The 20,955-nt window shown below is 47.2% G+C and overlaps 1 long non-coding RNA gene and 2 other non-coding genes across 4 annotated transcripts; 1 reads left to right on the top strand and 2 right to left on the bottom strand.

Annotated features, from left to right (window-relative positions):
* The first annotated feature begins 2,422 nt into the window (after positions 1–2,422).
* On the top strand, positions 2,423–2,577 carry LOC129405419 (small Cajal body-specific RNA 1). Its single transcript, XR_008630567.1, has one exon. It is a non-coding gene; the product is annotated as a small Cajal body-specific RNA 1 (non-coding RNA).
* A 2,370-nt stretch (positions 2,578–4,947) lies between these two features.
* Positions 4,948–8,551, bottom strand: LOC129405137 (uncharacterized). 2 transcript variants are annotated; one of them, XR_008630357.1, is made up of 4 exons: positions 8,487–8,551; positions 8,152–8,211; positions 6,444–6,550; positions 4,948–6,036 (listed from the first exon to the last, which is right to left on the bottom strand). It is a non-coding gene; the product is annotated as an uncharacterized LOC129405137 (long non-coding RNA). The 2 variants fall into 2 exon arrangements; XR_008630356.1 differs by having other exon boundaries at positions 4,948–6,550.
* On the bottom strand, positions 7,969–8,091 carry LOC129405431 (small nucleolar RNA SNORA26). The gene has a single exon (XR_008630576.1). It is a non-coding gene; the product is annotated as a small nucleolar RNA SNORA26 (small nucleolar RNA).
* Positions 8,552–20,955: the final 12,404 nt, after the last annotated feature.

The following is a 20,955-nucleotide window of genomic DNA, read 5'->3' as shown; positions in this document are numbered from 1 at the left end:
CAGGAGTGATCCCTGAGCACGGAGCCAGGAATTAAATATTGACAACCACCTAGCTTTTGGCCATTTAATTTCTTCGGAAACTGGACCGACACCCACAAACCACGTCTGGCTCAGTAGTACAAGCTCATTTATTGGCCTTGCTTTATTTATTTATTAATTTTTTTGCTTTTTGGGTCACACCCAGCAATGCACAGGGGTTACTCCTGGCTCTGCACTCAGGAATTATCCCTGGCAGTGATCAGGGGACCATATGGGATGCTGGGAATCGAACCCGACTCAGCCTCATGCAAGGCAAACGCCCTACCCGCTGTGCTATGGCTCCAGCCCCTATTGGCCTTGCTTTAGAAACCCATAAATAAATCTCAAAAGAAATCAAAAGCAGCAGTTAATTTTGGATGTGTGCTTGGCTGAACAGATTGAGGTAAATTGGAGTGGGGCAGGTCAACCTGGTGCCCACCTAAGCAGAGCTGCCAGCAACTGCTTGCTTCCACAATCCAAAATCACTGCCATATCCCTGGCTTGACTCCACTGTCTTGGGACGGACCTCACTGAGATGTAATCTGCTGAAAATTTGGGTATGTGGGTTTTGTGACTGAAATCTCTAGGCTTTCTTGGCATAGGGATGGGATACCTACCCCCATCTTCCTGTACTTCCAGAAGCCTTGGCAGTCACATCCACACCCCCAAAGCTCCCACCCTGTTTAAAAAGCTACTCCAGGGGCTGGAGTGATAGCATAGCGGGGTAGGGCGTTTGCCTTGCACGCGGCCGACCCGGGTTCAAATCCCAGCATCTCATATGGTCCCCTGAGCACTGCCAGGAGAAATTCCTGAGTGCAGAGCCAGGAGTAACCCCTGTGCATCGCCAGGTGTGACCCCCCCCCCAGAAAAAAAAAGCTACTCCAGCCTTTCCCTCCCAATAAAAGTACTGAACTCCCTGAACAAACACAACGACTCTTAGTACCTGTATTTCAAACCGTAATTCACAGAAGAGAGAAAGAAGAAAAGTACTTGCTATTGAGGTACTTGTGGGGGATTGGTGGTATTGGGGGATGGTGGGAGAGAAATGGGGGACATTGTTGGTGGGAAATGTACACTGGTGGAGGAATGGGTGTTGAATCACTGTATGACTGAAACCCAATTATGAATAGCTTTGTCATGGTCTATTTCATGGATGTTCATTAAAAATTTTTTTCAAAAAGAAAAAAAAAATCTTGAGCACCACTGAGTATGACCCAAAAGCAAAAATAAAATAAGAAAAAGTATGTGCTGTAATTGTACCAAGTGTATAGTATATGGATACTGTAAGTAAAAGATACTGCATTCTATACAGGATACTAGAATATATAGGATACCATTAAGTACTTAGGATTCTAATGACAGCTGACAGCCCAGAGTGGAGGGGAGAGGAGACTGGATGGAAATGATTTCATTCTGTTTCTTGAGCTAGTTACTAGTATGTTATGTTACTTGTGAAATTTCAGCAGGCTGCACATTTGTTGCTTTTGTATGTGTATAACATTTCAGTCAAAAGCAGTCTCTGCCACAAACTAAGCACAGTAACTTTCTGCAGAAAGATTTGACATTTGAGGGACCTGAGAAGGATGGGAGATCCATAATCAGATTTGCATTAAAGATAAATCCATGGCTTCACATCAGCAAAGAGCTGATGGCAGCTTGCAGAATGAATCCAGGCAAGAATTATGAAGGTGAAAAAACAAATTATGAAGGTGAGAATTCAAATAAGGGTGCTGGGGAAGAACTGGACAGATCAAATAGAATATGGTGAGGCCACTAAATCTTACTGTGCCTATTTCCTAACTTGAAAAGGGAGAATGATAACAATACATTCCCCCCCTTTCCGATCATATCCGGGGGGTCTCAGGGGCTAAGTTTCCATTTGTTGTTCCAGTCCCCTCCTGGTGGTGCCTCATGGGAGCAGTGGGCAGTAGGATCCAGGTGTCCAGCTTGCAAAACCTGAGTTCCAGTCCTTTTGAGCTATCTCTCCAGCTCCAATAGCACCTTAATTGGGGCTGCTTTGTTGATTAAATGAACTAAGACACAGTGATTTAGATTTATAGGGGGGAAAAAAGGCACTTGCTTTGCATGCGGTAGACCCCAGATTTGATTCTTGGTACCCCATATGGTTCCCGGGCACTACCAGGAGTGATCCCTGAGCATAGAGCCAGTAACGAGCCTTGAACACCTCCAAACTATGTAATTGCATCCTACGTTTTTCTTTTTTTAAAAAGCACTTGATACTGTGTCCTAATTTTTTTTTCTTTTTGGGGCACACCCAGCGATGCACAGGGGTTGCTCCTGGCTCTACACTCAGGAATTACTCCTGGCAGTGCTCAGGGGACCATATGGGATGCTGGGAATTGAACCCGGGTGGGCCGTGTGCAAGGCAAACACCCTACCCCCTGTGCTATTGCTCCAGCCCGTGTCCTAACTCTTGAGGAAAGGCTTGTGATATGATGTGATAGCTGGGGTTAAAAAATGCAATATTTAAAAAAAAGCCATGCGTCTTATAAGTCCTGGTGTAAAGACACTCTGAGTTTGTAACTCACAGGTACAACTGATAAAAAAAAAAAAGATGGAAATAAGGTATTGCGATTAGATTGCTCTGTGATAAATATTCTATTTTTATTTATTAATTTATTTATTTTTTGGCTTTTTGGGTCACACCTGGCGATGCACAGGGGTTACTCCTGGCTCTGCACTCAGGAATTACCCCTGGCCGTGCTCAGGGGACCATATGGGATGCTGGGATTTGAACCCGGGTTGGCCGCGTGCAAGGTAAACGCCCTACCCGCTGTGCTATCTCTCCAGCCCCAGATAAATATTTTAATGTGCTAAGGGCCATGCCTTCTTCTAGGCACAGGTTGTTAGGACCGAGACCACCCCTCAGTATTCAGAGAGACAAAGAGTCCAGCGGGACTGCAAAACACACACCGAGACTTTATTATTCCAGCTAGCTGGGGCCAAGCTGTCCTGCCGAAGCTCGTCAGAGCTCGACCCCGAGGGCTTACACAAAGGGTTTGTATAACCATCCTGGGCACACGGGCCTCAGGAGTAGGCACAATGATAAACAATTCCAAAAGCAAAAATAACTTCAAACATTTCATAATGAACAAAAGCATATAGGAAAAAACAAGTAACCTAAAATATATCATTATGAACAAAAGCATATAGAAAAAAACAGAAGTAACTTAAAATATATCATAATGAACTACAGGAACCATATATCATTCCCAATTCCCATACATCAAGAAAGCAAGGCATTTCCATACATCAAGAAAGCATCTTATCAGTTAGACACAGGATTCAAGACACAGGTGCGTCAACTCCTGTCCTTCCAGCTCCGTGTGTGTAAACACCAGTTAATTCCTTCAATTCAGTAACTCGGTCATAAATCCTTCATGGCCAAGGCTGCTTCCCACCAAGTGGTACTGTTAGACAATTAGCTCAGTTAAGTCAAGTATCCTTCCTGGCCTGAGCTGTCTCCTACAAACTTCATGACCAGAGTGAGAAGCGGGGAGTTCAGCCGCTTCTCACGTCCCCGCGCCCCTTTTCTATGACCTATAAAGTCGCGGCTTTCATAAGACTGGGTCGGAATCTGGGTTTGAAACGGTGGTTAAGTGCCCCGGGAAGTCTTGGCGCCAGAACCCAAGACTCAGGGCAAACACGTGGGCGCCCTGCCCGGTCTCTCCCTCCCGGCAGAGCCGAGGAGTTCGAGGGCGGGGCTGAGTCTTAAAGAGAACCAATAGTTTGCAGGCTTTCTCGTATTTGACCAATTGGCGACTCCCAGGGCGCCCTGCTTAGCAGTAATTGGCGGGCCGCAGGGCTCTCGCGGACTACGCGGCACTCTCGCGAGAATGCAGGCAGTAGCCCGGCTTTTTGGTAGTCTAGCACCAACTTCCTCCTCCACCAGTCGGCTCCGGACGGCTCCGAAGCCGTGTCTCGCGGGCATGCATCTGCTTTCCCCCCAAAAGTCGCTCTCCGTTCCCTTAGACGTAGGTGACCCGCGCTCCCTCGTCTTGACAGGCTGCAGACCAGATGCCCAAGTCGGCACCCGCACCCACGCCATCGGTGTGGAATGATTTGCTCCAACTAAACATTTTGAATGGAAAATGTGGGGGGACCAGAGAAATTGCTTAGCAGGTAAGGGCTAACCAGGGCTTGAACCACTCCCAATTGCCGTTCCTTGTACAGCGTGCATCTTGCAGTTGCACAGTACTCTACTAGCACGCACAAAGAGTTAGGTTTTTTGAGGGTGGGGCACACAGATCCAGCGATGTTCAGGGGTTACTCCTGGCTCTGCACTCAGGAATCACTCCCAGTGGTGCTCTGGCGACTATATGGGACGTTAGGGGGTCAGGTCAGCCACGTGCTAGACAAGCACCCCGGGCTGCTGCACCATCACTAAAGCCCAATACTTGTTCAATTTAGACCAAATTCTTTCAGGTAGCAAGAATCAAAAGATTAGCAGAGATGCATACACCTTTTGTGCTCTAGTTTGGAGCAACAGTATTCTCTCTAGGTAGGATGTAGCTCAGCAGTAGTGCAATGGCTTTGCATTTTCTAAGCCCTAGGTTGGATCTTCGATCAAATTCAAAGGGGCCAGAGACAGTATAAAGTTTCTAAGGGTCTTTTCATGCAGCTATTGACTTGGGCCTTAACCCCACAAAAAAAAAAAAAAAAAAAAAAAAAAAAAATTTTAGCCACAAAAAACATGGTGGGAAATCTATCCTAATTTCAAAGCCAGTGTATAAGGATGTCCTAGTTAAGATTCTAGCTCTGTGGCAACTTAAATCACTCCTCTCAAATGATTCAACCTGCTGTTTATAATTGTCCAAGAATGTCTGAGGTTTATTTCCAAATATAAAATTTGGTTTGATTCTTTGTGACCCCACTTCCCGCACCATACACAAACACAGAGACTTTAAGACATTAAGTACCTTTATTAGTCAAATGAAAAATGGAGGCAGTTGTAGGTGGTAGATGTAATGTGCTCTCGGATGCCCCCTTTCCACCAAAATTCTACCTTCTGAGTTTCAATTCGATTATACAAATTGAAGAACTTTGTTCTGAGAACACCCTGTTACGTCCTAGTAGGTTATGTCCTTCCTGCTTGGTTTATAGCTACAACCTCTCAAGCTGTCTAAACTTGTTTTTCCAGCAACCACCCAGATCTTGGGACCCCTATTAGTGGGTCATCTCCCACATCTCACCCCTTGCTTTAAAAAAATGAATTAGCAGCACTTGCCGCATCTGGCACATTTTTCATTAACAGGTGCTGGTACCTGGAGTGGTCCTGTCGGGTTGAGGGGTAGTGACACCAGCTCCAAATCCTCAACAGCATCTTGGTGCTGCAATATATCAAAAGGGTCAACATTCCAATTCCTATGAGAGTAAGTTTTAATGGTACTCAGTGTATTAGCTTCATGGTAGGACAAAGGGTAAGTAAGAGATGCACAGCTGAGTTGGGGGCTGCGTGTTGGACATGCAGTCAGCCCGCACACTTAGCCTATGGGGTGCTGTGGATTGAACCCAGGTTGGCTGTGTGCAGGGTTAAGTGCCTTAGCCGCTGCACTATCTCTCTGGCCCTGCTCTGCTAAATAAATGTCTGAGACCCCCATTATGTCTTGCTTGGTTGCACACTGGCAGCTTTTGTAACCTTATCCTAAGCTTGATTTACCCAGGACAGGATCCAGATCTTACACAGGAGGGGAAAGCTAATAACCAGGCTCCAGAATTTTCAGACCCTATGTTTTGGTAACCTTTGATATAAGCTCTAGAGTATTCACTGTATCTCCAGTATGGAAAGGAGGAAATTCCTCTCAATTTCCTGCTAGCCCGTTTGCCAGGATAGCTTTAGGGTTTCTGCTGTGGTAAGCTTTGTAACCAGATGTCCTAGTTGGATGTGGTGTGGCAGGTTGAGCCACTTGTCGAACCAGTAGCCTCTGCCACCGCTCCACCCCAAAAAAGCTGTTTGCAGGTAAGCAGGGCACTGTGGACGGCCTGTTGCATTCAAGCCTAGGGGAGTGAATGATTCCATAAAGGCGTTTTTAATCATTTTCACCGGGCAAAGCTTGTACGATGCTCCGCACACATGCACTACATGGGTGACTCCATCATCCCTCTATCCCTCGATGGTGGGACCCTTCTCTCCTGGCCTCCTCACGCAAGCATTTGCTTAGGCACTTCAAGATTACTGCGGGAGGGGAAAATGTCCAGGCTGAACCTGCTGGGCCATGGCTACAAGGAGCTCTAGTGCTCATTCAGGGGGTTAGTTATTTCTGTGATTCTCTCTCCTTACTCAGTCATTAGCAGTGTGCTTCGTGAGTTGACCCCCTGGTACCTGTACTCACTTTTCCATGTTCTCATCGCCCTCTGCCCCCCCCCCCAATTATGAATCCTGATATAGCTTCGCTGTCTCATACCGCGAGACGTCTTCAATGATCGAATGCACCTTTGGTGTAAGGAGACTTCATGGGGTGTTCTCCGTGATGACTTATGCAAGATCACGTTGGGGTCATCTCGTGGCTGGCTGCAAAGAACGAGACAGATGGCAGTGCCTGCTGTAGTAGTAGGGCCCGCCTGGCTCCTCATATAATGCAAGCTCTGGCCTACAAGTTGATTCTCACCTTTGTCATAAGCACAGATCTCAAGGTAGAGTGCTCACGCAGCGGTGGTTACACGCCTTACAAGTAATCGGCAAGTACATTTAATATACAACTTCCAAGTTATGGGTCTTACCCTAGCCGGACACTTCCTTTGATCACAGCTACCATTGTCTAAACTTGTTTAACAGAGACAATCCACACCTTAGAATTTTTATTCGTGGCGTAATGCCCCACACTGCGTAGCTGACGCAAACACTAGTGCATTCTGGGGCCCAGATGATAGCAGATGAGGTTGGCCACTTGCCTTGCATGCGGCTGACCTGGGCTCAACCCTTGGAACCATGTATGGTTTCCTGAGCCCATCAGAAATGACATTTGAATGCACGAGTGATCCCAAACACTGCAGGATGTGGTCCTCAAACAAAACAACCACACCAGCACTGGGCATCCCAGCTTCAATGGTTGTGCGCAATAGTTTTCAAAGGTATAGTTTTAAGTAGATGGACAACAGTTTAAAAAAAGCCTGTGCAATGTTCCTACTTTCTGGATTTCTTCCCACTTTCCATTTAAAAATAAGATGGTTGGAAATCAGTTTAACAAGAGGTTGTTAAAAACCAGTACAAACCCCCCCCCCATAAATCCCTAAAAGAGAGAGGACACAAGGGGCCAGAGAGGTAGTACAGTGGGCGACGTGCTTGTGAGCCTCCAAGGAGTGACCCAAGTGCAGATCCTGGAGCCATAGCACAGTGGGTAAAGCATTTGCCTTGCATGCGGCCCACCCGGGTTCAGTTCTCAGCATCCCATATGGTCCTCTAAGCACTGCCAGGAATTAATTCCTGAGTGCAGAGCCAGGAGTAACCCCCGAGCACTGCCGGGTATGACCCAAAAAGAAAAAAAAAAAATCACCCATCACCCTTACCAAATAAACCATGGTACACAATGAAATACTTTGCTTTAATGAAATTCTGCAATTTGCTAAGTAGATGGAACTGGAAAGCACCAGGCTGAGGGACAGACACTGATGTCGGTCACGTGGGACAAAATAACTTACCTGGGCAATGTAGAGGCATACAAATGCCCAAAGGCAACAGAAATGGAGAAATGATCTTTAGCAGGAAGCTGGGAGTGAGGGGACAAAGACCAGGCCCTGGAGGAGTATGGTGCCTGAACATTTCATGCATGAAAACCTTTCCACTGACAGTCTTGTACATACACTACGGTATCTCAAATTAAAGATCCCTGAGGTTAGAGCCAAGTTGAAACGAGTCACTCTCTTATTCTTATCTAACTCCCAGCCTCCCCTCCCCGGAAGCTGACCGCGACCGGGAACTTCCTCCGGGTGGGCTGTGGCTCCAGACAGGATCCAGGGAGGAGTCGGTCCGTCCCCTCGCTGGGTTTTATGGAGCCTGTCCTCTACCCTTCTGTGTTGGCCTCTGCAAGCACCGAGTCAGCCTTGAGAGGGCACTGGAAAGGGCGACGCGGCCGCGTGCTGCTGCAGCCCCGGGGCCGGGGCGCGGTCACTCACCTGCCCTCCGCTCCGGGCCGTCCGCTGGCCGCCGCCGAGAGCCCGCGGGCCGCCCGCGCCCTGCAGGGGGGAGAGAAGCAGAGCGGCCGTGAGCGCGCGGGCCGGGCCTGCCCGCGCGGGGCGCCTGGGCCGCGGGGCCTGTGCCTCGCCGGCACCGGGACGGGCACGCTCGCCCGCCCCCCGGGCCGCCGAGAGCTGCTCTACCCCTCCGTTCTGGCCGCCGGGAGCAGCGCAGCTCCGGGCGGGCAAAGCTCGAGGGGATGCGGGGCCATCCCAGGACCCCCCCCACCCTCCACCCTCCACCACTCGGGCCCGCAACAAGCGACCTCACTCACCCGGCGGGCCGCGGGACTGAAAGGCCGGTGCCCTGAGCGCTGCGCTGACATGCGGTCGGCGGGGCGGGGCAAGCTAGGGGTGGGACTAGAGGCGGTCCAATGAGTGTATAGAGAGGGCGGAACCAGAACTTACGGAAAGCCAATCAGCGGCGAGGTTGCTGCGCCGGTCCGGCCCAATAGGCGCGGGGGCGGGGCCAGAACGTATGGGAAGCCAATCAGTGGCGAGGTTGCCGCGCCGGGCCGGGCCCTTGGAGCCGGCCGTCCTCCGCCCGCCCACTGCGTCCTGCTCTTCCCCCGGGCCGGAGGCGAAGCCCCACCCTGCACGCTGGGGCGTCTTTCTCCCAACCTCTGCGCGTCCGGATGGTGCCTCCCTCGGCCTCCGCCTTTCTGCTAGCTGGTGTTTGGCGGGCCACCACGCTTTCCTCCGGCACCATCCTGGGAGCAGCCCTCGCAGTTGCGATCACAGAGCAGCACGCTCCGACAGCTTCGCTGGCCCAATGTCTGGGCTTCAGAGTGGGCGTTTCGGTGTGGCCCTGCAGTTAAGAGAGGTTCGGGTTTGAGGTTTTGTTCCAGAAAGTCCTGGGGCCCTTCTTTGGGCCCTCCTGCCCCTGGCAGGAGCAGCTTCCCTTCCTCCAGCTGAGAACTCTCCTTGCGTGCGGGTTCAGGAGTAAGCAGCCGGGACGTGTGGGGGTGGGGCCCGTCATCCTCGCCCCAGGGCACAGGCTTAAACCTGGCCAACCAGTCCGAGGGATGAAATCGCAGCCTTTGCTGACACGGTAGCTTTTGGTACTGGTCTGACTTGCCATCTGTGAAATTGTGACCTCAGAACGTTGTTTATCGTCCCCACATTATGGTGGGGAGGGCGACACGCTGAGGAATTGGCAAGCAGCGAGCAAGTGCTGAACCCCTCCCCAGTCTGAACCCCAAGAGACCCCCCACCCTCCACTCTGACTTCCCCAGGTGTGGGGCCTGGGCGGGCAGCGGAGGGTGGCAGATGGTCCATGTTTGATTGCCAGATCAAAGTAGGCGTTTTGTAAACGCTTGCAGTAGAGCCCTTTGCGATCGGAGGGCTTTTCAAATGATGCATTATTGTATCCACGGAACCTCATGATACAGGAATTTAATGACCTGCATTACAGCGGGTGTATGTGTGAGGGGCCACGAACACATAGGAGGTTCTGGTAGGGTTTGCATTTCGTGTGGATTTTTAAAGTCCTGAGGTCACAGAGGATAAAGTGATGTGGGGAGTGGTTTATTTAGCATGTGACTAAGGTGATTTTGTGAGAAGAAAAAAATGGAATTGAATCTATCAATAAGTCCTGGCATCCAGCCTTTGCCTTGCAGATATTCATAGGACCCAGGCATGCGGGTTAACAGGGAACACCAGTTTGCCTGTCCTTCACTTTGTCTCCGTTTTCCAAACATGTCCCTGGTCTTAAATCGGTTGTTTTAGGGTGTATCAGAGGTATTACCTTTCCTCTGTCAGTGAATGTGGATGAGCTACATGGGAAGAATCTGAGGAAAAGTGAGTCTTAGTAAGGAGATGAGTGTAGATGTGGTCTCCCAACCCCCTGCAGGAGTGAATCCCGAGTACAGCCAGAGGTGGCCCCAAAACCAAAGAGAAAGAGAAAGGGAGGGATGGAGAGAGAAGAATATAGAATTCACGGGCGCCCAGTGGGGACTGGGAAGACATTGTGCAAAATGTCTTCCCTCCAAATCAGGTGATAAAAACGAAAAAGATATGAAAAGAATTAGATTAGGGATTAACTTGAATTCAGAAACATTCTACCCCAGTCTGGAGACATTTGCTTCAATTTACCTCATGCCTCTGGCCAATCATCTCAATTCAATAAAGGTATCAACTGCAATTAATTTGAAATGGCAAGATCATTCCCATGCTTTATAGGAGAAATGTGCTCTCAATATCAAAATGCTTAACATAAACCACAGAGATGATGGAACAGAGAAAAGCTATTGTACAACTGCTTTCAAGTTTAACTCAGGATAACCTGAATCGAGTGTAAAAATGCATATATATATTTTTTACTTTTTTCCCCCTTTTGGGCCATATTCAGCAATGCCCAGGGGGTTGTTCCTGGCTCCACACTCAGGAATTACTCCTGGTGGTGCTCTGGGAACCATATGGGGTGCCAGGTATTGAACCTGGGTTGGCCACGTGCAAGGCAAATTCCCCACCCACTGTAGTATATTTCCAGCCCCATATTTCAGTTTTAATTTTAATTATTATTTGTGTTTGGGGCCATACCCAATGATGCTCAAGCTTTACACCTGGCTCTGCACACAGGAATCCCTCCTGGTAGTGCTCCAGGGACCTTATACAATGCTGGGTATTGAACCCAAATCAGCTGCGTGCAAGGCAAGTACCCTACCATTACATATTATACTATTTCTTTAGCCCCAGTATATTTCAGTTTTTAAAGAGAATTGGATTTTTTTGTTTGTTTGTTTGTTTGTTTGTTTTTTGGGTCACACCTGGCGATGCACAGGGGTTACTCCTGGCTCTGCACTCAGGAGTTACTCCTGGCGGTGCTCAGGGGACCATATGGGATGCTGGGATTCAAACCCGGGTCGGCCACGTGCAGGCAAACGCCCTACCCGCTGTGCTATCACTCCAACCCCGAGAATTGGATTCTTTATGCTTTTCTTTCTTTCTTCCTTCCTTCCTTTCTTCCTTCCTTTCTTTCTTCTTCTTCTTCTTCTTCTTCTTCTTCTTCTTCTTCTTCTTCTTCTTCTTCTTCTTCTTCTTCTTCTTCTTCTTCTTCTTCTTCTTCTTCTTCTTCTTCCTCCTCCTCTTTCTCCTCTTCCTCCTCCTCCTCCTCCTCCTCCTCCTCCTCTTCATACTCTTCCTCCTCCTCTTCCCTTTTTTCTTTTTAAATACAAGTGGTTTATATTGGAAGGACCTTAAAAAATATTAATTAGGCGCATGTGCTGCCTGAGCAGCCCGTTTCCTACCCACTATCCCAGCCAGCCCTCTTGCAAGCACGAACTTATTTCATATTGTTCTCACAACACAAAGGCAAATGGAATTGTCAGCTCTTAGATGAGATCGATAAGAGTCAGCTTGTGATCATTGTTATGTCTCACACTGACATTACTAAAGTCATTGTCTGTGGACCTACAGAGCTGGCTAGCGCTAGCTGAGCCTTCTGTGTTGCTGTGTATGCTGACTGAGCTTAACAGTCTGTGTTAATTGTTTAGACTCATCCAGGCGGCCAGGCACAGGAGAGGTGTAGGTCACCCTGTTTCCCCAACTCCCGCTACACGCAGCAGGAGCACTTTCCCAGAGCACGGGTCATCCCTCCTTCTGGGTTCTGGACTTCATCTCTGCAACCTCTTCAGTTCCCGAAGTGATTCATAGTTTGGCTTCTCTCTTCTCTCACTTTCTTTAGTTTTTTAGTCTTTCTCTCTAGCCTCCCATCCATCAGTCTGTCTCTTAGCCTGAATAAGCAAATTCTCCCTGCATGAAATGTTCCCCAGAAGCCACATGGTGACTGGTATGCCGGAGGAACTGGTGTTTTTCTTTCTTTTTTATTTTTTCTTTTTGGGTCACACCCGGCTCATGCACTCAGGAATTACTCCTGGCGGTGCTCAGGGGACCATATGGAATGCTGGGATTCAAACCGGGGTCGGCCGCATGCAAGGCAAATGCCCTACCCACTGTGCTATTACTCCAGCCCCATGGTATTTTTCATTAAATTAAAAAAAAAAATTAAACCCCTACGGATGGAGCGATAGCACAGCAGGTCGGGCATTTGCCTTGCATGCGGCCGACCCCGGTTCGAATCCCAGCATCCCATATACTCCCCTGAGCACCGCTAGTAGTAATTCGTGAGTGCAGAGCCAGGAGTAACCCCTGTGCATCATCGGGTGTAACCCAAAAAGCAAAATAAATAAATAAACAAATAATTTAAACACCTTGATATACAAAGTTGTTCAAAAACACAGTTGTTTCAGGCATTGTGTTCCAACACCAGTACCACTTCATGTAACCTTTCCCTCCTTCCACAATGTCTCCAGTTTCCCTCTACCCCCAAGCCTGCCCCCTTAGCAGAGCACAAATTTATTCATATTGCTTGTTACAACAAATGGAATTATCAGAAAATAGATCAGTAAAAGTCAACTTGTGATCATTGTTTTGTCACAGTGTTGTTACTAAAATCATTGTCTGAGGATTCGCTGAACCAGTTGGAGCTGTTTGAACTTTTTGTGTTATCCTTTTCACCCACAGCATGAGGTGGGCTTCCATACAACTTTGTTTTTATTTTTCTTTATTTTTTTAATAAGTGAGTCACCGTGAGGGTACAGTTGCAAATTTACCCATCTTCATGCTTGTGTTTCCCTCATACAATGTTTGAGAACCTTGCCCTCCACCAGTGTCCATTCTCCACCACCAATGGACCCAGTATCCCTCCCACCCTCCAATCCCATCCCCCACCCCCTCCCCGCCTCTGTGGCAGGGTATTCCATTTTGTTCTCTCTCCTTTCGGGTGTTGTGGTTTGCGATAGGGGTATTGAGTGGCCATCGCGTTCAGTCTCTAGTCTACTTTCAGCACGCTTCTCTCTTCTCACACGGGGTCCCCAACCACATTTTACTTGGTGTTCCCTTCTCTCTCCGGGCTGCCTTTCCCCCAGCAGGTGAGGCCAGCTTCCAAGCCATGGAGCCAACCTCCTTGTTCATACAACTTTCTTATCAATTTTGCTGTGCTCCTACCAGACTACTTGTACTGTGTACTATGGGAGAGATGTCTTGCTGTCATAGCTGGGGCCATACGCTCCAGGTGCTGTGGGCCTGGGCTGTTTATATGTTCTAGGCCCGACAGTATGGTGGCTCCTAGCCCTCTCTGGAAGGGGCTTAGGGGAGGGATAGGTGTTTTAATTCTATTTGATATTTTGTTTGTTTTTGTGGTGTCACATTCAGCAGTGCTTGGAGCACTCCAGATTTAATGTAGACACCAGGGGTGGGGGGGGTGTGGGGATGGGTGGAGGGGACTAAGGTGGGGGACACACTCCTGGTGGTGCTCAGGGGTTCAGGTGATGCCTAGGATCAGTCAGGGCTCCAACATTCAAAGCATGTACTCTAGACCTTTGAGTCATGTCGCTGGTCCCATATTTTATTTACTTTTAATTTATATTTGTTCAATGAATTTACCAATTAAAAGTAGTTACATTTACATTAAGGCTGGAGAGATAGTACAGTGGGCAGGCACTTGCCTTGGCATTCAGGTGACCCGGATTCAATCCCTAGCATCTCGTATGGTCACCCAAGCCCTGCCAGGAGTAATTTCAGAGTACAGGTGGTTAAGAGGATGAAGAATCTCTGACTCCAGGCACATCTTTTCAACTCTACCGTTCTTCCTGCACTAACATATGCCTCAGAGACCTAAAAAAACAGCACGAGAACGCTATTTGGGTTACCCAAAGAGGAATTGAAAGAGCTATGCTTAGAATATCACGTTTCACTCAGAGAGAGAAGGAATCCGGAGTTCCAACCTCCACCGATGATCAAAGATCAGGGACGCTGTCTCGTTTGCCAAGGTGTCGAAAATCAGATGGGCCAGACACGTAATGTGATTTAGAGACGACTGCTGGACTAGAGCCATTACTGACTGGGTTCCACGGGATGTCAAAAGAACATCTGGTCCCCCACCTACAAGATGGTTGGACTTCTTCGTTAAGACCGTGAACAAACGGTTTGGTGCTCTTCATGTTCGTGGAGAGAGCAGACGCCTTTGGGCTACACTAGCACGTGACAGAGACGAATGGAGATGTTACCAGAGCCCACTCAAGCAAATCAATGAATAATGGGATGACAAATGGTTACAAGTGAAGTGAATTTTCTTGGGAAGATTAACTCAAGGAGACACTATCTCCCAGGGACATCTACATTGTTTTTGTCTTTCCTTCTAGTTGTATACATTAAACAATTAAATTTACTTATCAATACTTGCAATTGTTTGGATAAACACAGTAAGAGCCAAAGATCCCAACACTTAGTTCTCTGGGTTCTGAGAGCAAGCAAGGCTTTTACCATAAATCCCAGACTGAGTCTCCTCAGGCCAGTTCAGCTTGTCCTTCCCCATGGGGGTCCTGTCTCTTAAGTCATAACAGCCTGCATCAAGTCCATGCATTTATTAGAGAGAGAGTAAGAGGAATTTGTCTGCCATAGAGGCAGGGGGAGGGGTGGGATGGGGGGTATACTGGGGACATTGGTGGTGGAACATGTACACTGGTGGAGGGATGGGAGTTCGATCATTGTATGACTGAAACTCAAACATGAAAGCTTTGTAACTGTATCTCATGGTGATACAATAAAAAAAAATTAAAAAACCAATAATCTAAATCAAGTGTCTCAACAATAAAAAAAATTTGAAAAAGAAAAAAAACCCATGCAGTTATGCTTTCTAGACTGTCCCCTTTCGATGCCAGAGTAGCTTCATCACTCTTCCCGGGTCCATCCCAGTCCCACGGTGGGACCTCCCTTTTGGGGTGTTAGGAGCTACAGCAACCAAAGCCTGCGTCAAGTGACAGGTGCCCAGGAGTACATCTAGTTCAGAGTCAGTCAGGTCCCAAATATTAGGAGCATAGCGTTAATGGTCTTTCTGTGTTTAACCAAAGAACATTGCTCTATAGTAAAATATAAAAAGGCTACAGGGAAAATAGAAAAGGAAGTAATTCACTACAAACATAAAATCCAGAACTATCAGAAAATTTTGGCTTATAAGTAACCAAGACTGACCTGGGGAACTGTGACAATGAAAGGTAAAACACAAAGGAAAGGTTAAAGATGAACTCTGGGTAAATTAGGGATGCTAGCAAGAGCACGGTAAGCCAGGAAGCCGCTCTGGGAGGAGGAAAAGGGGCAATTCACTGGGAAGCCTCAAACACTTCAAATTAATATTCAACACTTCCCCTTAGTAGCTACCGGCAGAATTTTTTTTTTTTTTGCAGGGAAGGGGGAGTTTTCAGGCCACATCCTACTGTGCTCAGGTCTCTGAGATGGGGCCAGGGCTCTCACATGCAAATTATTCACCCCAGCCCTCAGAGCCATCTCTATTCCCATCACAACCCAGTCTTAAACCCGTTACCTGGAAGACAGACAGAAGATGAACAGGTGGGGAGGAGTGAAAAGAAATGAGAAAATGCCTCTTATGAAACCACAGGAATCTTATATAATCTCAAGCATCTGTCGATATAGTGTACACATCATCAGTCTATATGTATAATGGAAAGTTGGTAAATGGTCTTGAGTGGGGGTGACCATGTATTTTTTACCTTTTCATGTGCGTGTGTCACAACAGGCTGGGCTCAGGGCTTACTCCTGGCTCTGCGCCCAGGGATCACTCCCCACAGTGCTCTGTGGACCATACTGGGTGCTGGGGATCAAGCACAGGTAGGCTAAGTGTAAAGCAAGTGTCCTGCCCCCTGTACCATCTCTCCAGCCCCTCTTTTATCTTTTTTTGAACAGGTATGTCTTGTAGGCCATACACACATACGGGATGAAGCACATATTTGGTATGTGTGAAGCCCTGGGGTCAATCCCCGGCACAAAGGGCGGTGGGAAAGATGTTTTACTGCCTCTACTTGACAGCCTGGAATGGTGACTGTCAGCTGCTAAGATTTCCATCACAGATACAGAGAAAAGTGTCTTTGTATTTTCTGTTGGTGTGGTGTGACAGCCTGGTCTGAGGAAATGGGGAGAAAAGGAGAAATGATCTCATAAGTAGTAAAGGGTCTGTTTTGCTTTGAAGAATCTAAAATTTGAGGGGCTGGAGCACAGCAGGCAGGGCGTTTGCCTTGCGCACGGCCAACTTGGGTTCAAATCCCAGCATCCCATATGGTCTCCTGAGCACCACTAGGAGTAATTCCTGAGTGCAGAGCCAGGACTAACCCTTGTGCATTGCCGGGTGTGACCCAAAAAGAAAAAAAATGAATTTACAAAGGATTTTGAAAAATGATTTTGCTATGTCATTGTCTTCTGCTTGATTGCACTTATAAAGGTTAACAAGTTGATCTTGGACCATTCCTGGCAGTGTTCGGAACTTCTTCCTGATTCTGTGTCTTGGGATCACTCTTTGGGTGCTTGGAGGACCATATGCTGTGCCAGGGATTGAATTGGTCAGTTTTATGTGAGACAAGCGCCTTATCTGCTATGTCATCTCTCTAGCCCCAAAAGCAAACAAGCTAAAGCTGGTGAAAGAAGGGGCCAGAAAGAGTAGAGGGGTTTGGGCACTGGCCTTACACAGGGCTGACCCCAGTTAGATCCCTGGCACCAGATATGATTCCCTGAGCACGGAGTCAGGAATAGCTACTGAGTACCACTGGGTGTGATCCCCACAAAACTTTAAAAATTAAAAAAAATTAAAGCCAGATGCTTCCAGAGTTAGAGGGAGCTAGCTCAAAGGCCTGGAGTGTATGTTTCACATGCAGGGTGCTCAAATTCAAACCCTGGCACTTCATGGTCCCCTGAGTGACCCTGAGCACCAAGCTGTGAGTAGCCCCTAAGCACCCAACCAGGCAAATACAAACGCAAAACCCCACTGCTTCCATATCATCATTACATTTTCCTCATCTTCAGTGGTTTGCCACTTTTCCTTTTACCCTCAAGAAAAATGACAATCAGCCATAGAAGTGGTTGAAAATTTATGGCTGTTCTGTTGCACTGAGGTGTGATATGCCATTTCTCAGAACTTGGTGGGTTAAATTGTGGAAGACGGTGTGTGTGTGTGGGGGGTGGTAGCAGGGGTCTCTGGGGTTCAAGTCAGGCAAAGAAAGCCACCAGGGCAAAGAGAACAGGCCAAAAGCCTGAGGCGAAAGGTTCTGCAGAGCAATTATTGCTGCAGAAATAACAGGATATAGGAAATCTCATTAAACAGCAGATGAAAGAGACATTTTTGCTTAGATAGCTACCTATTAAGGCTATTATAGAAACATTAATCCATTTCTAAAGACAGATCAGAAGAACATTTATATTCTTTATTTTAGAGCAGAGGTAGCTCATCTAGGGGAATGACACACCTGGTGATTTAAAGCAGCATTTTTAACACATCTGATCACATTTATATTTATAAACCTATTTCTATTTTCCAATCCACTTGCTGTTGAATGCCCATTACTCCATGGAACAAGGTCCCAGAGACCAGATGTGACTCGAGATCAGGCTGAGCCAGACTTTTCTTTCTTTCTCTCTTTTTCTTTCTCTCTTTTTCTTTCTTTCTTTCTTTCTTTCTTTCTTTCTTTCTTTCTTTCTTTCTTTCTTTCTTTCTTTCTTTCTTTCTTTCTTTCTTTCTTTCTTTCTTTCTTTCTTTCTTTCTTTCTTTCTTTCTTTCTCTCTTTCTCTCTTTCTTTCTCTTTATCTCCCTCCCTTCCTTCCTTCCTTCCTTCCTTCCTTCCTTCCTTCCTTCCTTCCTTCCTTCCTTCCTTCCTTCCTTCCTTCCTTCCTTCCTTCCTTCCTTTCTTTCTTTCTTTCTTGGATGGAGGGTCACATCCAGCGATGCTCATGGGTTACTCTTGGTTCTGCACTCAGAAATTACTTCTGTTGGTGCTCGGGTGGCCATATGGGTTGCCAGGGATTGAACCCAGGTTGGGCACATGAGGCAAGTGCCCTACCCGCTGTACTATCCTCCTAGCCCCCTGCACCAGATTTTTTGAGGCCAGAGCTGAAAGGATGGGGGTGCTCTGTTTCATCTTCTATACCCGTCCTTTCCCTTTGATGCTGCAGTGGTGACTGGATGACCTGAGCTTGCACGAGTGCTGGCTGGTGGTGCTTGCACATCTGGGCGCAGTGCTCCCTGGGTGTAACACACTTTACTCATGCTGTCTGCATGCGTGCAGCCGGGATCACACACTTTTAGTTCTGGCACTTGGGTACATGCTTGCTTATAGTGCTCGTGCTCCTGTCCCTGTGCTCACTGGAGTCACACGCTGCAGCCATGGGGACCCCACACACCCAACTGCTCTGTGCCTGTGCTGGTGCGGTATGTTAATGAGCTGGGCCACAGAGGGCACAGCAGTGGGCACCCACTGAGAGCATGCAGGGGGACTGAGGGTCGAACTCAAGACCTCACACCTCCAAGGCAGGTGCTTTAATTTTTAAAAAAAAATTTTAAATTTATTTTTAATTTATTTTTTAATTAGTGAGTCAGTGAGGGTATAGTTACAGATTCACACATTTTCGTGCTTGTTTTTCCCTCATGCAATGTTTAAGAGCCCATCCCTCCACCAGTGTCCATTTTCCACCACCCATGGACCCAATATCCCTCCCACCCCCCCAGTCCCATCCCCCCACTCCACCCTGCCTCCTTAGCGGGGCATTCCAATTTGATATCTATCTTTCCTTTTGGGTGTTGTGGTTCCAAATAAGGGTATTAAGTGGTCATCTGTTCAGTCTCTAGTCTACTTTCAGCATGCATCTCCCTTCTCGCGCAGGATCTCCAATCACATATTACTTGGTGTTCCCCTCTCTATCTGGGATGACTTTCCCCCAGCATGTGAGGCCAGCTTCCAAGCTATGGAGTCAACATCCTGGTATTATATACTACTATTCTTGGGTATTAGTCTCCTACTCTATTGTTCTATATTCCACAGATGAGTGCAATCTTTCTATGTCTGTCCCTCTCTTTCTGGCTCATTTCACTTAGCATGATACTTTCCATGTTGATCCACTTATATGCAAAGTTCATGACTTCGTCTTTTCTAACAGCTGCATAGTATTCCATTGTATAGATGTACCAAAGTTTCTTTAACCAGTCATCTGTTCTCGGGCACTCGGGTTTTTTCCAGATTCTGGCTATTGTAAACAGTGTTGCGATGAACATATAAGTGCAGATATCATTTCGACTATACTTTTTTGTTTCTCCAGGATATATTCCCAGAAGTTGTATTGCTGGATCAAGTGGAAGCTCAATTTCTAATTTTTTGAGAATCGTCCATATTGTTTTCCAAAGGGGCTGGACCAGTTGGCATTCCCACCAGCAGTGGAGAAGGGTCCCCTTCTCTCCACATCCTTTCCAACGGTGATTGCTTTTGTTCTTTTGAATGTGTGCCATTCTCTGTGGTGTGAGGTGGTATCTCATGGTTGTTTTGATTTGCATCTCCCTGATGATTACTGATGCAGAGCATTTTTTCATGTGCCTTTTGGCCATTTGTATCTCTTCCTTGGAAAAGTTTCTGTACATTTCTTTGGCCCGTTTTCTGATGGGGTTGGATGTTTTCTTCTTGTAAAGTTCAACCAGTGCTTTATATACCATTGATATCAACCCTTTATCAGATGGGTATTGGGTGAATATCCTTTTTTTTTTTTTTTTTTTTTTTTGCTTTTTGGGTCACACCCAGCAATGCTAGGGGTTACTCCTGGCTTTGCACTCAGGAATTGCTCTTGGCAGTGCTTGGGGGACCATATGGGATGCCGGGGATCGAACCCGGGTCGGCCGCATGCAAGGGGGTGAATATCCTTTCCCATTCTGTAGATTGTCTTTGAATTCTGGTCACTGTGTCTTTTGCTGTGCAGAAGCTTTTTAGTTTAATATAGTCCCATTTGTTTATCTCTGTTTCTACTTGATTGCTTAGTTCCGTGTCATCTTTGAAGATACCTTTAGCTTCAATATCGTGAAGGGTTTTGCCGACCTTGTCTTCGATGTACCTTATGGATTGTGGTCTGATATTGAGGTCTTTAATCCATTTTGATCTGATTTTTGTGCACTCAGGGATTATTCCTGTAGGGCTTGGAGGGTGGGGGGGGTTGTATCTGGTGCTGGGAATTGGACCTGGGTCAGTAGCATGCCAGGAAAGTACCCTACTTGCTCTACTACCTCTCTGGAACCTATCTCATGAGGTTCTTTTTTCTTGACTATTTTGAAGGGGGGCGCTAAGGAGGGTTGGGCCACACCTGATGATGCTCAGGGCTTACTTCTGCCTCTATCACTCAAGGATCACTTCTGGTGGGCTCTGGGGACCATATGGGACATCAAGGATCAAACCCAGATCAACTGCATGTGAAGCAAGTGCTTTATCCACTGTACTATGACTCTGGCCCCTATTAGACTTTGCATTGTGAAGATTTCCAAAGAGATGCAAAGATAGCCCTCAACAAGTTCCAGTGCATCTATCTTCCAGGCTAGATCTGTCAACCAACAAATTTACTTTGCATACTTGTGCTACCTTTCTTTTTGTGTCAAAGTATTTTAAGGAAAACCCTAGATGTCGTCATTTCACCCCTAAATATTTTAGCATTATCTCAAATGTAAAGACATCAATATACCTGACAACAACGCCAGCATGATTGCTAAGAAGATGAACAATTCTTGATTGTCTAAAAATGTCTAAAAATATCTATCTCAGGGTGGAGTGATAGCACAGTAGGTAGGGCGTTTGCCTTGCATGTGGCCGACCCGGGTTCGATTCCCAGCATCCCATATGGTCCCCCAGCACCTCCAGGAGTAATTCCTGAGTG

Source organism: Sorex araneus, chromosome 5 (genome assembly GCF_027595985.1).
Source record: "Sorex araneus isolate mSorAra2 chromosome 5, mSorAra2.pri, whole genome shotgun sequence".
Classification (NCBI taxonomy): domain Eukaryota; kingdom Metazoa; phylum Chordata; class Mammalia; order Eulipotyphla; family Soricidae; genus Sorex; species Sorex araneus.
The sequence above is the reverse complement of the archived record's forward strand: the minus strand, read 5'-3'. Positions and strand labels throughout refer to the sequence as shown.